Below are 20,499 nucleotides of genomic sequence, written 5' to 3'. Positions count from 1 at the left end.
GGGAGTACAGGTGTGCCCCCTGGGAACCTGAGCCTTCCTTTGCGGTGCCCCGCCCACCCCAGCTGGCCCCAGGAATGCCAGCGCTGCCACTGAGTCCAGGCTGAGGGATAATTGCTGCGTGGGCAGAGGTGGTCTCGGACCCCTCCCCTCCCTGCAGATTCCCTCCTCCTGGCTGAGTCATCTTTTTGGCTCACTTCAGCTTTTAACAAAGAGACTAGCTAATAAGAATTTATATCCTGGCCCCAACATCCCAAGAGGATATCTTTGAAGAGATATTTTTTTCCTGCGCTGAAATGATAGACCATAGGAATAATCCCAGTGGGTTAGGAGAAGGGATTTGAGAAGGAGATGGATTAAGAGGCTGCCATTAAGTCACACCATAGAAATGGCTCTCATGCCTTTTAATGGTAACTTGAGGTAATTTTACCACATGTTATGGTTGAATTGTGTCCCCTACAAAAAAAGATACATGAAGTCCTAACCTTCAGTATCTCAGAATGTGACTTTATTTGGAAACAAGGTATTTACAAATGTAATAGAGTTAAAATGAGGTCATCAGGATGGATCCTAAGCCAATATGAGTGACGCCCTTATAAAACGGGCATGTTTGGACATAGGTACAGACCCACAGAGAAGGAGGTGGATGTGAAGACACAGGAAGACCACCTTGGAAAGACAAAGGAGTGTGTGATGCATCTACAAGCCAAGGAAGGCCTAAAGCTACCAGAAGCCAAGAGAGGCACGGTCTTGTGTCTGAGTGCTGGCTGTCTGCTGGCCGGCCTAAGCTGGACTTGACTGGGAAAACTTGGCTTTCTTCACTTACCACTTCCCAGCAGGCAACTCAATCCTGTTCTTCTCAAGGCAGCAGCAGAGTGCAAGAGCACAAGCGGGAATAAGCAGGTGCCTTTCCAGGCCTCTGTTTGCATCATGTCTGCTGACATCCAGTTATCCCAAATAAGTCAGCTGGCTGGGCGCCTTGTAGGGCACAACAAGCTTACAGGACAAGGGTAGTTAATGCAATCAATCTGCCACAGCTCTGGTTCCAGTTTGGAACTCTCAGGAACTGAGGCAGCAAAGGACCCCTGGGAAAGCCCCTACCATTTGTTCTGGTCCACCCAGAAGTCTACCTTATTCAAGCACAACTTATCCATCCATCCAAATTTTTATGGGGATTGACTTTAGTCAAAGAGCTTCAGAAGATACAGAAACAGGAAAGAATTGGGTCCTACCCTAAGGCACGTTGGGACACCATAAGCATAAACCAAAAAACTGTCACCATAATGGGTACCCTGAGAAAGGTCAAAGAAATGCTGGTAACTTGTTACAGAGTTCAGACTGACAAATATCATGGTCTGCAGAAGGATCTAAGCCCATAGTGAATTTTTTGGAAACCTAAGGTGAAGTGAGGCAAGAAAAAAAAAAGGAAGAAGAAGAAGAAAAAAAAAAGAATTAAAAAAAAAGAAATAAAAGAAAAAAGAACAATGTAGGCATATCTATTTGTAAGATGAAGTTTGCTTTATTTCAAAACCATCGTTTGTTCTGAAAACATGTTCTTCCAACATTTTAAATTAACATATGGACTTTGGTAAAATTAAAAGAAAATGGTTTTGTTTGCACATTTTAAAATATTCTTACTTTCATGTAAAACAAAGGTGGTCATTCCAAAATCTATCCTTCCCAACCCCTCAAGTAGTTTCTTGTTTTTTTTTCTTTCACCCCAACAGTCCTGGCACCAGAGTTGGAGAGAAAGGAGAACACTTCCAGCTGTGCCGTTCAGTGGAGAAGGAGTCCTCTGAGATGGGCCTTAAACGATGGGCTGGATTCCAACTGATGGGAACAGCTGTGAAGTGGATGGAACCTGGAGAAGGGCGTGGAGGAAGATGAGGGCCTGCTGTCCACAGTTCAGAGTAAGGTTTCCCTGGGCACCCTTGGGCACCCTGGAGTAGCTGCGGACAGGACTTCTGTGAAGTAACAAGCGTCACCTTGAAGCCCACCCTCTGGTCCTTCAGCAGGCCTGGTTTTGGTCTGGCTGCAGTTGGTTCCTGGAGACTCACTCCCCAGCCACACATTTTTAAGGGTTCTTACCTTTGCCTGAAATTTAACTGATCATTTTTCCCTTCTATCTGCATGGACCTTCCCGGGAGCCAGCCTTCCACACCTCTACTTCCCAACTGATTCTTCTCCTACAAGAGAGTCAGGCTGATAGGAGGAGGCTCCAGCAAATTCTTTCTGTCCTCAACATCCTCCCACAGCGTCCTACCTGGCTGTTTTATCACAGGCATCCAGGTAGATATTCTCGACACAAAGACAGCATTCTCATCTCAACTGAGCCAGATAATATAAACTATTACTATAATTATTGTTAATTCAACAATCATTAATTCTAAGTCGCAAGTAAAGAGCAGAGCTCTTTAAACTTAGGTTAGTCTCACTCGAAAGCTAGTGCGCTCCTCCAACCTCCCAGCACACCCAACACACACACACACACACACACACACACGCTACAATAACTTCCATGATGTTCTCAACACCATAAATACTATTGAAAAGTAAACCAGGCCCTACCCTACTTCCTAATCGACACCTAATGGCCCAGGTTGAAACATCACATAAGAATTATAGAGTTGGATGGTTTTCTTCTGAGCTTGAACCTTGAGGTTGGGTTTAGGTGATGTCATCTCTATCCACCTGGCATACTTTGTGGTAGTTTATTCTCTGGAGTATTGTGGCTTAGAGTTGCCCTTAAGTGGCAACTGTGTGAAGTCTGTGGCATTTAATTCCACTGTCCCCATTCCACATATGCTGCCTCAAGGGCCAAACCTCAAGACCATACAGTTAATGAAATGATGACGTTAGCCAAAAACAACAGCTCCATCGCACACGTGCAACTGAGTGCTAATGTACTGTGAGATTTTGAACACAAATCCAGGATAAGGTTAACATAATATTCTTTTTTTTTTAAGTCATTAAAAGAATGCACTGTCAATGCAAAAACTTCCATTTGCATAACATTTTATACTTCTCAGTGTGCTTTCAGCTCATTTGATACAAACTAAGCAATATTATTCCCATTTTATAGATTAAAAAACTGGCTTGGGGGCATTAACTGCTCTATGCCATGCTTTTTTGGCTTTTTTTAACGTTTTTATTTTGAAAATTATTATCCAATAAAATTGACCTTGTTTTTGAGAATTTTTTGTAAAGTTCTCTCAATTTTAATATGTGTGTAGATTCATACCAAACAGCACGATAATCAGGACACTAGACAGTTACGTTTCCCCAAAACCTTCCAGTGCTGTGCCTTTAATGTCACGCCCTTCCACTATCTTTAACTCCTCGCGCCAAGTTTTATGGCCTGTCCGTAATGGATATGAGACTAGAATTCAGGACAAGTATTGTTGTGGCCAAGTCTACTCAGATAAACACAATTCAACTAGTTTCATTGGCACAATTACACTAGCATTGTTTGTTAGAGTATCCTGATTTACCTACTAAATTATCTGGAACTCAAGATGTTTTCTAAAGGGAACAGCTGCCTACAGCAATCCCAGGCTGTGTAGGTAGGGTCACCCAGTTGACTTAACCAGCAGAGAGGCCTGAGCTGCAGAAATGGAAAAGAAAACATACTCATTCAAATATCTGGCTATTCCTTCAAGACCATAGAACCTCACGACCACAAGCGTTCTGAATCCCTTCAGATGGGCCCAGTGCCAGGGAAGAGCCCGGTATCAGAACTGCAACTCTATTGGCAGTGGCTACTCCAGAATTCTCTACAGAAGAGGCTACATTAGCAATGACTTCCATTTGGAAGGCAGGTACAGTTTTCTTTTCCTTGGATCATGCTACACATCAAAAAAAAATTTTTTTTTCTTAAAGTAGCTTTCAATTACCTTTGCATAAAATTGAGAAAACTTAAATTGCACCTAACAGAGAACATTAGAAACTACACTGATGGTGGTGCTGATAATTGCAATATACAGCAGTGGTAGCAAGGTGACCGTCTCATCCTTGTATGCCCAGGACTCCCTCAGTTTTGAAACTGAGAGTCCCATGTCCTGGGTCTCCCCCAAAACCATCCCAAGATAATTTTTACAGTTGGTCACTTTAAGTAATAGAATCGTTACTATTAAAGGAAATAGCTAGAAAGGACTCTGATGGGATTGTGGGGTACTTAAACCCCAGAGCCACCCTACTAATTGCCTGAAGTAGGTTACGCAGTGCCTAGGTGTTGGCATGCAATAAAACTTGTCCTTAATAGTGCCACTCATCCCTAATAGCCATGTTCCTTGTCCCCATCTGGACTTCTGGCGTCAGTATGCTCTGTTGACCAACCACCAGGCATCAGCCCTAGCCTACTGCAAGGCCTTGTTGGGTCTGGTCCTCTCTCAGCAACATCTGGTCCCCTTTGATTTACAAGGACTCTCAGGGCTGCCCCGGGCAGTCATTTCTACTCTGGGTTCTTGATTCTTCTCCAGGGCTCTCTGTAGGAGCAAGAGCCCGCTGCTCTCAGCTCTCCCTGACCATATCTGGACTCTCTGTTGTCCTCAAAAGAGCAAGGGGGACAATAAATACCACCCGTGTGAAGAAGAGGAAAGCCATGTGGGTGGGGAACTCTGAAGGAGCTGGGACTGGAGATGTCACCAAAGGCCGGCAAGGATTTAGCAGAGAGCAAGCAAAAAGAAAGGCGTTTCAGAGGGGAAGACAAACGAACAGAGGGTAATAATGAGGAAGGTCTGTGGCATGGGGACTGGGAGACAGATGTGCCTTAAGGTGAGGGTGAGAGAGGTGGGGACCAAACCTTTGGCGATGGAGAGGCAAAGCCTTATACCCTTTATTTGATAAACCCCAGCTTCTCACCCGGGAGCAGTGTTGCTCCCTTTCTCCCCGGGAACCACATTTACAAAGTCTGGACACATTTTTAATTGTCATGACTGAGAGTGGCAGCTAGTGGGTAGAGGCCAAGGATGCCATTAAATGTCCTACAATGCCCAAGCCAGCTCCCCACTACAGAGAATTGTCCAGCCCCCATATCAAGAATGTCCAGGTTGAGAAAACTTGCAGGAGACACTGGGGAGACCCTGGAGCAGGGACATGACAAAATAATGTTGGTGCCAATATCCTCATAAACCTGAGAGGAAGTCAGCCAGCACAATAATATCTCATTTTGTGCAACAGAGAGATTCCTAAAAGACTTTGTGGCGATCAATGTTTTAGAAATTAAATCCTCTTTTAAATGTACTGGAGTGACTGACTAGATTAAATCCAGAGGTAAGTACTCTTCTAAAGTAAACCATTCCTTTCCCAAGCATCACTCCTACTCAGCATCCATTCTGATAGATGCCAATAGCCGTGCTTTCAAGTTTCTTACTGTGGGGCACACCTGATCTTCAATTCCAGACCAGGAGGGCAATGCCGGCTCCCCATCCCAGAAATGGAAGACAAGAAGCCAATCTCTGACTCCCGCCCACTGTCTGACCCCAAAGCAACTCAGTATTAGATCACTGATTGGTTCCAGGACATAGTTTCTTTTTCTCTATGATTCATCGACTCTAAAATGCAACTATTTCTTCACCCTGTCACTGCGGGGCACTTAATCCCAAACTATATTGAAAGCAAGAGCGATTTTTCCTTGCTGTTATGCTGAGAGCAGAATATGATTCTTTTGAAAATGTCAATAGTTCTTTTCTGTGTCTTGGTGACTGCTTCTAAGTCTTCAAACAATAAAATAATGGATTTCATTTTCCTCTGGATAAATGTTTGTTTTTACCCAGTCTTAGTTTTCTTTCTTTTCCTTTAAAACTCCTTCACACACTGAAGTGCGCTAAATATTTATGAATGTAATTTATGAGCCTTGGCTATTTACTTCTTGCCAAAACTAAAAAGTATGTCTGTGTGTGGCCTGAAAAATCCCAACTATGACAAAAGCAAAACTGAAATGAGCAACTACTTCATATTTTAAAAGAGGAGGGGAAGAAAAAGGTCAAACTTTAAAAAATCCAGAAGTTACTCACTCAACATATTTAGAATGCACAAAGGAAAATAAACAGATAAATAAATGATCTTCTCCAAGGATCCCATCCTGTTTGTCCTCCCTCAGACGGTTACTGGTAAGCATTTACTGAGCGCATCGGGAGGGGAAACAGGCCAGGCATCTGAAGGTTGGAGGGGGGTTGTTTTGCTCAGAAGATGGGGCTAAAGCTGCCGCCCACCTTGACCTGTCCCCCAGAGCCCTTCTTCACTGCCCGCCTTGAACTCTTAACTGCGCTGGGAGGGAAATCAGCAAACCTCTAATGAATTCCTGATCCCACAGCCAGCCCTCCCTTCCCTGCACACATTGCTTTGGAGAATCAAAACCCAACATCTGGAATTTGGCTTCTCACTGTCACAGGATGTCTCAAAGGCTGGCTCTTGTTTCTAGAGTTACATAATTTCTCCTAAGGAGCTTTTTTTTCTCGCTTCAAAAAGAGAATGAGAGTGATTGCGGAGGAAATGCCTATGATATTAAAAAGTCATAAGTACTCATCTGTGATAACGAAAAAGCCATGACACTGGATGTACATGGATTCTGAGAGTTAACTATGATCTTGAAGGAATGGGTCTGTTAGAACTGACCAGAAACGAGCAGAAATAAAGAACGTGAGGAAAAGAGGTAAATGCCTCATGAAGTGCAAAACATCGTGGTGATGATTTGAACATCTCAGGAAAGAATGAAAGAACCAGTGGCTTGGGCTGCATCTGGTTAGCTCAGGACATCTCACCCAGATAATCTTACCAACCTTCAGTCGGTGGTTGGCTTAAGGTCTTTAAGCCTCACCACTGGATTCCTCCTTCCTACTGTGGAAGGGCCACCTTGGAAGCACATAGTGTGTTCAAGGACGACTTCCAGGGAACTGCTGGGGCCAGACCCCAGGCCGGCCCCAGTGGCTCCCTGGGCAGACCCTGGCTCTTCACCCAAGGTTCCACTGGCCCTGCTGAGTGGAAGTGACCTTTGACAAGCACGCTTGGCCTCTTGAAAGAGGCAATTGACCTAATGGCTGATTACTTTCTTGAAAGGACCCGTTGAGCTGGATTTCCGTTCTCTCTGGTAAAGGGGAGCAGGGATAAATAAAATGTAAGCAAGAATTTCACTCTCTTCCCTGCTAAAATCTTTACCCCAGCTCTTGAGAGTCTGAGTACGGAAGATTCCAGGAAAACCAGATTCATTCTCAAATTCTCAAATATTTTCATCTCAAAAGATACATAGGTCCTCTGCCCAATACAAGAATCAGAGCTGAGAACTGCTGTGTGTGTGTCTCTGTGTGTGTTGTGTGTGCGTGTTTGTGTGCGTGGATATGGTGTTAGGTGGGTGTGGTGGCATTGTGCTCATTAGGGTGGATGACCACAGAGGAGTTCATCTTCTTCGAGGAGACCAGCACTAGGAAGCAGAATGGGTTGACTTTCCCTAGAATGGGAAGAGCTCTTTCCATTCAGCGTGCTTAAAAATTAGAAAGGTGCCTAAAATTGCCATAAAATTATCAAATTTAAAACTGAATATTATGTGCCTGGTGCCTGGAATTCAATAATTAACAGATATAGTCCCTACCTTTAAGAAGTCTATGATCTAGTGGGAAATACAGATGATGAAACAGGCAGTTACAGCTCAGGGTAATTAGTGTCCCAATGGGGAGTTCAGGACTCTCTTCGTGCTGTGAGAGTCCGCTAGCTCAGTTTGGGAAGGTCAAGAAAGAAATTATGGAAGACATGACATCTAAACTGAGATCAAACAACACGGCAGGAGGTAATGAAGAGAAGCAATAGAACATTAAGGGAGAGGTAACATCATCGACAAAGCCCCAGAAGTTCAAGTCCGTGGAATTCGGCTGAAACGTGAGTGATGAGGAACAGAAACAGATTTTGTAAACCAGGGACCACCAAACTTTGCTGTAAGGGGCAGATAGTAAATATTTTAGGCTTTGTGGTCCATACGGTCTTTGTCAAAACCATTCAACTCTTCCACTGTATCCAGAAAAACACCAGCAGACAGTATGTCAATGAAGGTGCTCCAATAAAATTTTACTTACAAGGACAAGGCAGGCCAGATACGGCTCACGGCCTTGCTTTGCTGGCACCTGAACCCTCACTAGCCTAAGTGTGGTCCCCAGACCAGTAGCCTAGGCATCACCTGGGAGTTTGTTACACATGCAGAATCTCAGGACCCACCTATGACCTACGAACCTAGAATCGCATCTCATGTTCACAAGCTCCCTGGATAGTCTGCAGGCACATGAAATTGAGGGAAGCACTCACAGCTTTAAGCATCGTGAGGGCCTTTGTACTCCATCTTTGGGGCACTCATATGTGCATGTTTGGAAGATTCCTCTGACTGCAATACTGCAAGTACCAGAGGGTGACGATCTCCTTAAATTTTGCTCCCTAAGTAGCTAGCCTGCCTCCCCGTAGCCCTGGCTGTGGTGAGGAAAATGGACAACAGAGGCAAGGCTCTAGGATCATTTCTCTCTTCTTCCAGCCTGGGCAAACTCAGCGCTGCCCCACATCCCACCACAACAAAGGCTGATCTTCAAAAGCTATTGTAGGGGGGTTACCTTCATTAAGCCTCCTAAGGTTAACTCCTTGGGTATATTTCCAAGACTCAGTTGAAGCCATTTTTCTAGAACCATTTCTCCAGACCAGAGCTGGACATCGTGTTTCTCTGCTGTTCATTATGTCATTGTCATCTTTTGTTTCCATATAGATTCCATAACACTCTGGGGGTCCAGTCCTCTGTGCCTGCTCCCCCTGCAAGGACATTTCTGGCCACCTGGCTTTGATGTCAGCTTCCAGACCAGCTCACAGGCAGCAGCTCTGAGTGTGAGTGGAATAAGTTCCCTTAATTAGGAAAGAGAGAAACTCTGGACCAGCTGTGCACACTCCAAAGGAAGACATCGATCAAAGAATGCACCTCCCTTCCCTACCTTTTATTTACCCTTTAGAAGATCCAGTTAAAGCAGAACCTGGCACTCTCCTAATTTTTCAGCCAATTAACACATACAACAGTTTCTGGCCATGAATTTAAACACACACACACACACACACACACACTCATGCATGCACACAAAATAAACGTACACACACACACACACACACACACACACCCGGGTTCTTCCTTGTCAACTTCAAGGACTTAGGGACTTGGGGTGTTCCTGTGGACACTGTAGCTAAAAGGATGTTGGGAAAGTGGTCAGAAAACGTTATTCAGTCGACTTGGTTGATTTCTCGCGTCTTTTCCCCTGCCTCTGATTATATTTCATCCACATGCCTTTCCTGCTTATTTTAGCTTGTCCTTGGGGATGGTTTGCTCAGATTATGCTGATGTAAGCAAACCCGGTAAATAATTTTGCCTTGCAGTTTCACTGGTTTAAGGTTAGACTGATACTTTATAGTCCAACCTTCACCATCTTAGCAGAGCCTTGGTAATGCATGGCTCCAGGAAAGACATCTCTGGAAATTTCTTCAGTGGCCCAGCTTGGGCAAGATGCAGCCTGGGCATCTCCTGGAGTCATGTCTGCTGCGCTGCTCATGTCTGTGAACGCCTCCCGCCAGGGCCACTGCAAGGCCGCTGGCATGAAGGTGGTGGAAACCAGCACAAGCACACATGCCCCAGGATGCATGAGGGTATCTTCCCACAGTCTAGAATCCAATGAATGAACTCACCTCCCGGGGCTGCTGTGCACACGGAGGGGTGGCAGATCGCCTGGTCCTTGGCAGCACACACAAATGTCAGCCATCTTGCCTGTTGTTTATAATGATTAAAGGCTTCCCTTGAGTTTTTGCTAACCCATTAAAGTCTTCCCTTACAGCCCAACTTAACACTCACCTTCTCACAAGGCTTTCTTAGCTAGGTCCAGCCAGCCTCTCCAGCCATGAGTTCAGTCCCTATTCCCCAATACATAGAAATAGGGCTCCTGAGTGGCTTCAGTTTTATTGTTTGTTTGTTTGTTTGTTTCCCATTTCTATGCTTTACCTCCTCAAATAGAATTAAACTCCTTCAAAGAGAGGATCAAGCCTTCCCATTTTGCATATGACCCACCCAACCCCTAAGACACCTACCATAATGCTAATTACAGAGACAACTTAATCTTTGATGAATTAATTTCATTTCAGAATAAATAGCATCCATGTGTGTTACAGGTAACATGGATTTCCCTCGGTTGTCCTCTGTGGCACTGTAACGCATGCTGGGTTGAAATCTCCTTTTGTCATTAGATACTTAGAGCACAAGCTCTGTGGCCAGACTGCCCAGGTGTGATCTCAGCTCCTCTAATTGCTAGCTGTGTGGTTGGGGAAAGTTACTTAACTTGCTCAGCCTCAGTTTACTCATCTGTAAAATGGAGACAGTAAAAGTTCCTATCTCTCATGTGGTTTGGGTTAAGGTATGTTATGTACTTAGAATACTTCTTGACACATAGTAAGTGTTTAAGAACACTTTCACGTATTATTCTCTATAAATAAACTATTTGGCATGGAGTTTTAATAGGACAAACACATTTGCAGAGAAGAGTGTTCATTTTAATTGAAAGAAAGAACTTTGATACAAATCATGATATATTGATGGTGCCAGCATGACCAATAACTACTTGCCTAGTAAGTTATGTAAATGATACAATTGTTTTTTCCCTAAACTGTATCATTTTATGATATCAACTCTTGGCTTTTCTTCTAGGGAATCACCCCTTTCCTTCCACGTGGCTGAGGTGAGACTGCCTGTCTCAACAGCCCCTTGCCTGTGCTCTCACCTGACATGTGAGCATGTGACCAAACTGAGCCAGTCAGAGTCTTCCCTAAGATGTGATTATGGATCCGGGGAAAGAAACGTTTCTCTTCCCTGGGGATTGAGAACTGCAAGGGCAACACAAACTAGAGATGCTCGGTGGCTACTCTGAACACTTTTGAAAGCTGGAAGAAACTACATATTGAAGGCAATGCGCAGAGCTGAGAGGTGACAAGAGAAAGAAAAATCTAACAGTGTTCTACAAGGCTCTGGACCATGACATAAGTGGAGACAACTCAACCTCTAGACTTTGTACACCTGTGAGCCAGTAAAATTCCCTCTTTCTTAAGCTAATGTGTGTTCTTTTTCTGTGTCTTGCTACCAGAGGAGCCCTGAATGAAAGAAACATTTTCAACTATATGAGTCATGTGTCTGTTAAAGCAAGTCCAACCAAGAGAGAAGAGTTTACTTTCAATTACTTAGCATTACATGAAACTAATAAATGTTGTTTTATTTTTTAGAAAATTCTATGATTTGGATTTTTAATTTGAATTAAGGAAGTTTTACTAAAAGGAATTTTTATATTAGGCAGTTATAAGTAGCAATTTAAGTAGAAAGGCTGGCTAATATTTAAATAAATACAATCAGTAAAACTGCAAGATAAAAGTGAGTTAATTTATTGTCTATCTACAAAAAATAAATATGATATTGAAGATATACAGATTTATATACACACATGTATAAATATACGTGTACAGTATATATATGCAGAGAGAGCACGTGAATTCAGATTCCCTACTGTGTGCCAAGTGTTCCAGTGTGTTATGTGTGTTACTGTGCTGAGTCCTTACAACAACTTCCCTTAGAGGTAAGCATTGTTATCCCTACATTGTATGAAAACAGAAAACAGAGACCCAGAGAGATTATGTAATTTTCCCAAAGTCAGGTAGCTGCCAATGACAGAGCCTGGACTTAAACCTGAGCTCTCCCAGTTCCAACAGCTGTAATGTCTTTCCATTACACCGCGCTGGCTCCCTCAGAAACAGCTGGCGTCGTCACCCCCGCTTCCCCAGTGTCAGGAATGAATCCGAGAGCTGTTACATAAGTGCGCTCCACGTACACTCATGTGGAACAAGCAACTCCAACGCTGCGCTCACACCCACAAAGTGACAGCACAAAGCCCCCATGGCCTAATCGTAGGATGCCGCTGCTTAGAAGGCCAGCATCTGCAGGGGAGGCCACAGGGTTGGGACCCCAGTGGGAGACCATCACGTCTCGCCCACAGGCTCCTTTCTGCCCCCCAGTGATTTGCAGACTTGCTCTAAAATAGATGAGAAGGCCTGGAATACAGCAACTGTGCTATCAAATTTGAAAATAAATGACTCAAATCTAAGCATATTACTTAGAAATATTGAGGTAAAATATTTTTTAAATGATAAAATCATCAGGTAGTTTGGAATACTGGATATTTGATGACACTAAGAAGATAATAGCATGTGATTATGTTGAAAACAAGATTCCTTATCTTTGTAGAGAGTCATAGTAAATTATTTACAGGTGAAATGATTCAGGAACTTGGATTTGCTTTGAAATAGTGTGGAAGGAGAGAGGGATAAATGAAACAAGACTGGCCATATGACAGTGGTGGTAGAAGCCAGGTGATGGAATACGGGGTTTCTCATACTAGTCTCCCAACTTTTGTATTGGTTTGAAATTGTCCTTAATAAAAGAAAAAAAAAAGAAATATGAACATAAGAATACATAGCTTTTAAAAATTGAGAGAGCTTGCCTTTTGGGATGGGGAGATGTAATATCAGGGGCCACTGTTTCCATTAGAGCTCCGTAGGATCATTGCCTCTTCCCATTACGTAAATATATTCCTTTGAGGAAAAACTTAAATTTAAAAGAAATTTAAAAAAATAGCACCGGGGTCAACCAGCCCCTCCTGCTCCATGGCAGACATCACTAATCAACTTCAGCCTGATCCTCCACTGAGCCAGGAGGAGCCTCTGGGTCCTCAGCACAGCCTGCCAGAGATAAGCGCATCCTGGGAGAAGACCTGTAACTTGTTCTCACCGTTCAGACAGGGTCTGCCCAGATGCCTGTCCCCCGTTACTCCAGGTCAACCTGAATACCCTCCCAGAACCTCCCACACAGCCTCCAGAGTAGAGGCATCACTCCTGACTCGCTCTCCCCCAGCCTGAGCTGATGCTTCCATTTCTGTTGGAGTTCCTGCGAGCCAAAACTACCAGCCCTTCTTCAGTCACTGGCAATAACATTTTCCTACGATGTGCTTTACTGCAAATTTCGGAAAGTGATGAGTGCTAACAGATCCCAGTTCTGTGTAAAAGGAAAACGTTAGCATTATATTTGGGTCAACTTTTGATGTGCGAGGGACTTTTCCACGTTTGGACAGAAGCTCAAGTGCCAGTCATGTCTTTCCTGGCTGTCTTACAATTCTCCCGGGATGTTAACTGCATTGGCATGAGCTGAGCGTAATGGGCAGGGCCTGATGTCACTGTGAGCCGGTCCTCATTCTTTGTGTGAGAAAGCAGACCCTCAGACCCGCAGACCCTCAGACCCGCAGACCCCAACCCTCCCTATTCCCAGCCTTAGCCCAGTGCTAACAGCACACTCAGTCTCTAACACTAAGCCCAAAATTAGGGTTCAATTCTTTCTCTTGGGACACTGGGAAAGGAGGAGGAGGAACTAGCATGTGTTGATTAGCTGTGGAGCCAAGCACAGGGCTAGGCGCTCCCTACTTATTTCATCCTAACTGTAAATCCTGAGTCAGGTTTCCCAGATGAAAAAGCTGAGACTCGGAGAGGCTGCGATTTTGCTCTTGTCGCAGAGCTAGAAAGTGCAAGGATAGGATTATCTTCTAGGTCTTTCTGAATTCTCAAACCTTTGTTCTTCTCCAGCCTGATGCTCCTAAGAAGTCTACGCTCACCTGTAAACCCCTTGCCAGTGCCAAGCCCAGATCCACAGACAATTTGGAGTCAGCACATGTGCTCACCTGGGAAAAAGCCCACCACTTAGACACGGGTTTTGGGGAGATGTTTGAACCCATGTATCAGGCAATGTCAGGTCCCACTTCCAAAATCAGTAGTTACCGAAGAGGCAGATCTCCACAGGTAAAAGGTACTTACCACATACCTCCCATCATCGGTGTTACACATATTCACATCCACATTCCTCAGTCTTCACACAGACTGTGGCCAAGCCCTTAGTGTGTGCTCTATAGCCTGGAAAAGAGAGCATTTTTATGGGCCAGCTTAAAGAAGAAGAAACAGCAGACCAAAGAAATTAAAAAGCCAACCAGAAGCCAATTATGCAATTGACAGAATTTCATTTTTTTTTCATTCAAATATGGCACTAAATTTTCAACACAGGGCTCTGACTCATCTTGAGTTTGCCTAGTTTATTTAGGCCCAGGTCCTAGGGTTGACATTCATTTTCAGCATAAGTTCTGACCCCCAACTCCAGGGAGTGCTAATCACAATTCTCTGATGGCAGGACCAGCCTCTGCAGCTGGACAGGGAAGCCCTGCTCACATTCTCCAGAGCCAAACTAGTACCAGCTGCGACAAACCTCCCAGTAACTGATGGAATATGCAGATAAAAGATCAGTAAAAAAACCAATTTGAAACCACATGATTAACCAACTTGATATAATTGGCATATTTTGAATACTTTACCCAGTATCTGGAGAACATACATTCTTCCTCAGTGCGTGGGAAACATTTACCAAAATAAACGATAAACTGGGACTAAGTCTCAACAACGTAAAAAGATAGAAATCAGAATATTTTCTTTGGTCAGAGAAGCATTAAATGAGAAATCAATACCAGAAAGATAAATAGAAAAATCACTAAGTGTTTGGAAATTAAGCAACATGCATTTAAATAATCCATAGGTCACTGAAGAAGCCAAAGTGGAAATTGAAAAACATTTTGAACCAAGTGAAAATACAACACAGCAAAACTTGTGGAATGAAGCTCAAGTAGTGCTTAAAGGGATATTTATAGAACTAAATGCATACATTAAAAATATAAATGAATATAGTAGGTAAGGAGACACATTTTAAGAGAAGAGAGACTGAAAATTAATGTTTCCATCTTAAGAAGCTTGGGAGAAAAAATAAATTAAACCCAAGAAAAACAGAAGAAAAGTTATGATAATGATAAATGCAGAAAACAATGATATATAAAATATACATACAAGGAGAAAAATCAATAAATCAAAAATTGGCAGTTTAAAAAGATTAATAAAATTCATAACCTCCTAAAAAGACAGATTTTTTTTAAAAAAGAGAGAAAACACAAATAACCAATTCCAAGGATTAAAAAGAGAACATCACTACAGATATTAAAAAATAAGAAAGAAGATATTATAAAGAACTGTATGACAATAAATTTGAAAATTTAGTGAAGTAAACAAACTCCAGAAAAGCATAATTTACCAAAACTGACATAGAAGAATAGAAAATCTGAGTACTCTTATATCTATTACAGAAATTAAATCTATAATTTAAAGAGTTCCCACAAAGAAAATCACATACTCACATGGCCTTGATCATGAATTCTTACACAAACCTTTCCTGAGAATGAAAGTGGAAGAAACACTTTTCCCAACTATTTTATGTGGACCTTAACATTAACATCAGAACCTGATATAGGAAAATGACATGTAAAAATCCCAAGCAAGATATTAATGAACCAAATCTAATAATAGAGCAAAAAGATAATATATCATGACCAAATGGGATTCACTCCAGGAACGTTACATTGGCTTAACATTCTAAAATAAAGCAATTCATCATCTTAGCAGAATAAAAGAGAAGGAAATATGTGCATCTCAAATACACTCTGTATCTCAAATATGCTCACAAAGCACTTGACAAAATTCAGCTGTTCATGATCTTGAAAAAAAAGCAAAACTCAGTAAACTAGAAATAGCAGAGAAAGTCCTTAATCTAATAAAAGATACAAACAAAACTCTGCATTTAACACTCTCATATCTTTCTAGTCAATATTATACTAGAGTATATAAAAGTACAATAAGGCAAGAGAAAGAAAATAATGGTAAAATATTGGAAAGGAAAAAGTAAAACATCAGTGTTCATGGAGGACATAATTAAGTATACAGAGAGAATCAGACGAAATTATTCAATTTATTAAGTTAACTTAGCAAGGCTGTTGGATATTTTAAAAATTACATATTTATAAAATATTGGAAACCATTTAAAAATTAAATTTAAAAAATGCTGAATAAAATAGCACCCAAAATCATAAAATTCATAGAAATAAATGTAACAAGAAACTTGCAAGACCGATACACCAAAAACTGCAAAGCACTGCTGAGGGAAATTTTGGAAGACTTAAATTGATTAAGAGACAGACCCTTTTCATGGATTAGAAGACTCAATATTGTTAGAATGTTGATTCTTCCCAATTAACTTATAAAATCAACATGATCCCAATTAAGATCTCAGCAGGCTTTCTGTGGAAACTAAATTTATGAATTCAAAGTTCAAGGAATTCCCTGAAGCAGTGAAAACATTCAAAACAACTGCTGGGTCTCTACAGTGGCTTCAACCTCTGGGAAAGTTTTGTAATTTCTCTTTGTGAGAGGGAGCTGTATCTCAAAACAGCAGCCTTTCCTGCAGACAAAGAGAGAGGAGGAGGTGTGATTGCGTATATTTGTCCCATGAGTGTGTGTGCATAAATTCATAAAATTCTGGATATACTTACACATTTCTTCCGTAAAAGACACGGAAGGCTATCTTTGACATCTCTTAGGAGTATAATGAATGTAAGAGGAATATAGTGGCATCAGTTTTGCTAAAAACAAATCATTTTCTGGGAAAATGTAGGTTGTATATACAACCTGAGATTTGAAGACAGATACTTTAACCAATGAGATAGTAAACAAACAAACAAACAGCCAGGACTGATTGACAGTGGGTGCCAAATGCTCTACTAAAAATAACCCAAGCATATGCTGGCAAAGAATTATTATTAATGTTAATTTCATACTTGCTTGAAATTGCGATCAATTCCACCGTGTGATGTGAACAAGACTTGAGTGAAAGCTAGAGACCGAGGCATGAAGAATTCTCCGGAAATATTTCTATAGTTATAGGTTAGACCAAATGCAATAGTAATATAGGAAATATTTGATTTGTCAAAACATACTCAGTTATAATTAAATGTAATTTTTACACACACACACACAACTAATGCAAGCAAAATAAAAAGAGGTAATCAGGGGGTCCTGGGGTGGTTCAGGGATCTAATCTGGGCATCGAAAAAGGGAAAGTGGGCACCAGGGTTCCTTCTGTTCACCTCATCTCTCTGCGTCTGTGTGCTGTTTATGCTCTTCTTGCTACTGCTAAGGGGCCTTCTGTGCTCTGGGGAGCCTGGTCACACAAAGCTCCGGCTTGTGCCTTTCTTGTTTAGACCTGAGAGCAAAGATATCCTTGCTGACAGAACTACCTTCTAACACTGAGGAAGGTGTCGGATCACCTGGCTGGCGCTGTGGGACCATCCTGCCCCCATCATTAGGGCAGGCTGAAGCAGGAACTGTTTGCAGCAGAGGAGTTCTAAACCTCATGACGTCTTCACAGCTTCATGCAGCTTTAACACCCCATTTATTCACTTCTCCAGACATCCCCGACCTTGCCATCCTCTTTGATTTCTACAAAGTGTCAGTTCTCCATTTTTCATTCTCCACCTTAGAGACCCTTCCCACAGTCTGTCAGCACCCTCAGCCAGGCTGGCCCCGATCTATATCAGCACTTACACAGGAAGGCTTGGAACAATTGAAAAGATTGACAAGAGAAAAGACCGCATAGAACATTTAAAATTTTGAAAACAAGTAGCTTACAGACACTTTAGATTTCTTATATTTTGATTCACTTTAACATTCATAAATACCATTAATCAGAACCTCTAGGCACAAGTACTTACACATGTACCTGCCACTCCCATACAGCTGAACAATGACCTGCTGCCCAGGTTGACATGACTTTGAGAATGAAGATCCACAGGGAGAAACCAAGAGAAGCTGTCCAGGTGGGGAATCATGGCATCTGGGAGCCAGGAGTGAAGGAGTCAAACCTCACGTAACTGGTTGGATGGTTTTGAGTGATTTGCTTTGTCGACAAAAAATTAATCAATCTAAGAAAGAAATGGAAATTTTATTTGAGCCGTATTGAGGACTATAACCCAGGAAGAGCATCTCAGAAAGCTCTGAGAACTGTTCTGCCCATTAGAAGTCAAGGCAAAGTTATATAAGCTTCTTGAGACAGACGGCTGTGTATTAAATGACGTGCGATTGACAGTTGACACAATCCAGATCTAAGCATCGCCATGGCCCCTAACAAGATCAAGAAGGAATGTTATCTTTTAAGGTGTTATCTTATTGGTGCTGGGAGAACGCTACTCTTTATGACTGAGCAGGTATTTCTGCCAATGGGGGAGGTTTGGCTGATGCATAACACAGATACACAATGCACAGTAGAGAAGAGAGAGGAGGCTAAAGGGCAGGGAAAATATTTTTAAGTTTAAATTTTTTTTCTCTTGCCATAAAATGTGAATTTTATTTCACAAATTCACTCCCACTGGGTCCATTTGTTCATCAGTAAGATGAGGAAGTAGGACTAGCTCAGAGGTCAACAAACTATGGTCCATAGGCCACACCCAGTCCACTGCCTGTTTTTATAAATAAAGTTTCATTAACACAAATCCATGCTTACCTTTTTAAGTATTTTCTATGTCTGCTTCCGTGCTTCAAAGCAGAGTTGAGTGGCTGCAACAGAGTCTGTATGATCTGCAAAGTCCAAAATATTTACTCTTTGTCCCTTTACAGAAAGTTTGCCAGACCCTGATCTAAATAAGTCCTCACCAACCCATTTTTCCCTTGACACACTTTCAAATAAGTAGTTTTTGCCATATCTCTAATTTTCTTGGCCAGGACTATTGCTGTTTACCCAAGCCACAGGGTCCTATGTCTGCACAGCAGAGACTAACAAGGAACTTATCAGTCAGTCGGCTTCAGTCGAAACAAGTAGCCAACCACATGACTCATATTTTCCTTCCAGCACTTGCAACTGTCATATGAAATATGCAAACACTCGTCGCACGTCCCTCTATCCGTCTCTCTGGTCAATAGATAAGAAAAGTTTAAGAAGATCCGATGTCTATTCAGGTCAAAGCGAAGTGAAATTGTGAACATCACTAAATTCCAAGTAGATGGCAATGTCTGGCAAAACAAACAAGGAAATCTGATTGGGGGACTGAATTTCCTATTTTCCCTGTCAAAATAACTGAATCATTGCTGACATGCTGTTTGATTTTTATTGCAGAGTATAGCAATAGAAAGCAAAAATTGCACTAATAAAACCCTCTACTCACATCTTTTCAGTTTTCTCTTTGTTAGTGAATTAAGATTTGGAAAACACCACATATCCGATGAAGTCTATACCTCTCAAGAGTTTTCTGTAGAACATCACACGGACATACTGGGAAAAACCAGAAGGGAGTGAGCACACATACACACACACTCTGACAAAAAAAGGAATCCAAAAGTAATAACCAATCCTAAAATGCCAGGAAGCAGGGTTATAAATTTAACACAAACAGCTCCCTTTTTAAATTCCCAGTCCGTTTATCAAATTTTAAAAACAAAATGACAAGTTAAGATTATTAGTCAAAATATATAAATAAATCACCTTACATGTGTTATTTCCAAGGTCTGTGAATGATTTCACAGCGGTTGGGTGTAATAAGTGAATACACAGGCAACCTGGGCTCAGGAGCAGAGCCGGGCCAGGTACAGCTGGAAACTCGCCAATCCCTGGACAGCGCAGCTAGCTCGAGGGCAGACGCCAACGCTGGGCTGCACACAGGGGCCTTTAAGAAGTCATTTGCTGAGATTTCTCTCTCAAGACAGCCCTGACATCTTACCGTGGCTTGCTCTAGGATCCCCTACACACGATCCCATTGTTAATAGAAAGCGCTTTTTTCTGACGTCTTCGAAAAGCAAGGATTAAGTCAACTTATCATAAATTCCTGCTGCTTGAAACCAACTCACAGAATATTTTTCTAAAATGTAGTTTGTCAAATGCGTTGGGTTTTAACGAAATGTCAAGATCTGGGAGTCATAAATTATCAAATGGGACGTGAGGCCTCCCAGAGAATGAGGACTGCTGGGGTTCTGTGTTCAAGATGAATTGCTGGAAAATTCTCTGTCTTCAAAATTGGTCTCGTTCTTTACCTGTTTGGATTTACCCAGCAACCAATGTTAACAGCTCTTATGTGGGGGCCAAAGGCCAAATGTAAACAGAAAAACAATGAAAAAAAGTTCTTTGAACATATTCCCTTCAGCTGGCCCAGAGCCAGGTCTGCCATGCTGGGCCCCCCGCCCTCCTGGCATCGTTCTGTCACTGCCATTAATAATATTATTGGTGTTGGAACAAAGCCAGCTGTCTTCCTTTTCAAACCAATTTGTCTGATAGCATGGATTATTTTGTTAGGTAATCTGTCACTTCTGGAAAACACCGAACTTTAATGTTCTTCCCATACGTGTTGCTCTCTGAGCATTGGAAGGCATTTGGGTGACACCATCCCACCCTCAGGTCAGAACAAGCCACCCTCATCTGGCACCTTCTCAGCTAAACAAAAGCATTTTTAAATGTAGGGCTACACACATCTAGCTTTATTTCCATTACTTATGCAATACATGTAAACA

At 42.1% G+C, this 20,499-nt stretch overlaps 1 long non-coding RNA gene across 3 annotated transcripts; it reads right to left on the bottom strand.

Moving 5' to 3' along the window:
* Nucleotides 1-1,336: 1,336 nt before the first annotated feature.
* LOC123612400 (uncharacterized) lies at nt 1,337-18,911 on the bottom strand. 3 transcript variants are annotated; one of them, XR_006719623.2, is made up of 4 exons: nt 18,506-18,911; nt 17,718-17,927; nt 13,897-13,992; nt 1,337-1,858 (listed from the first exon to the last, which is right to left on the bottom strand). It is a non-coding gene; the product is annotated as an uncharacterized LOC123612400 (long non-coding RNA). The 3 variants fall into 3 exon arrangements; XR_012508165.1 differs by having other exon boundaries at nt 1,338-2,183; XR_012508164.1 differs by lacking the exons at nt 17,718-17,927; nt 18,506-18,911 and adding an exon at nt 15,312-17,691 and having other exon boundaries at nt 1,343-1,858.
* Nucleotides 18,912-20,499: the final 1,588 nt, after the last annotated feature.

This window comes from Camelus bactrianus, chromosome 7 (assembly GCF_048773025.1).
Source record: "Camelus bactrianus isolate YW-2024 breed Bactrian camel chromosome 7, ASM4877302v1, whole genome shotgun sequence".
Taxonomy (NCBI): domain Eukaryota; kingdom Metazoa; phylum Chordata; class Mammalia; order Artiodactyla; family Camelidae; genus Camelus; species Camelus bactrianus.
This window is presented reverse-complemented; position numbering and strand designations above follow the sequence as displayed.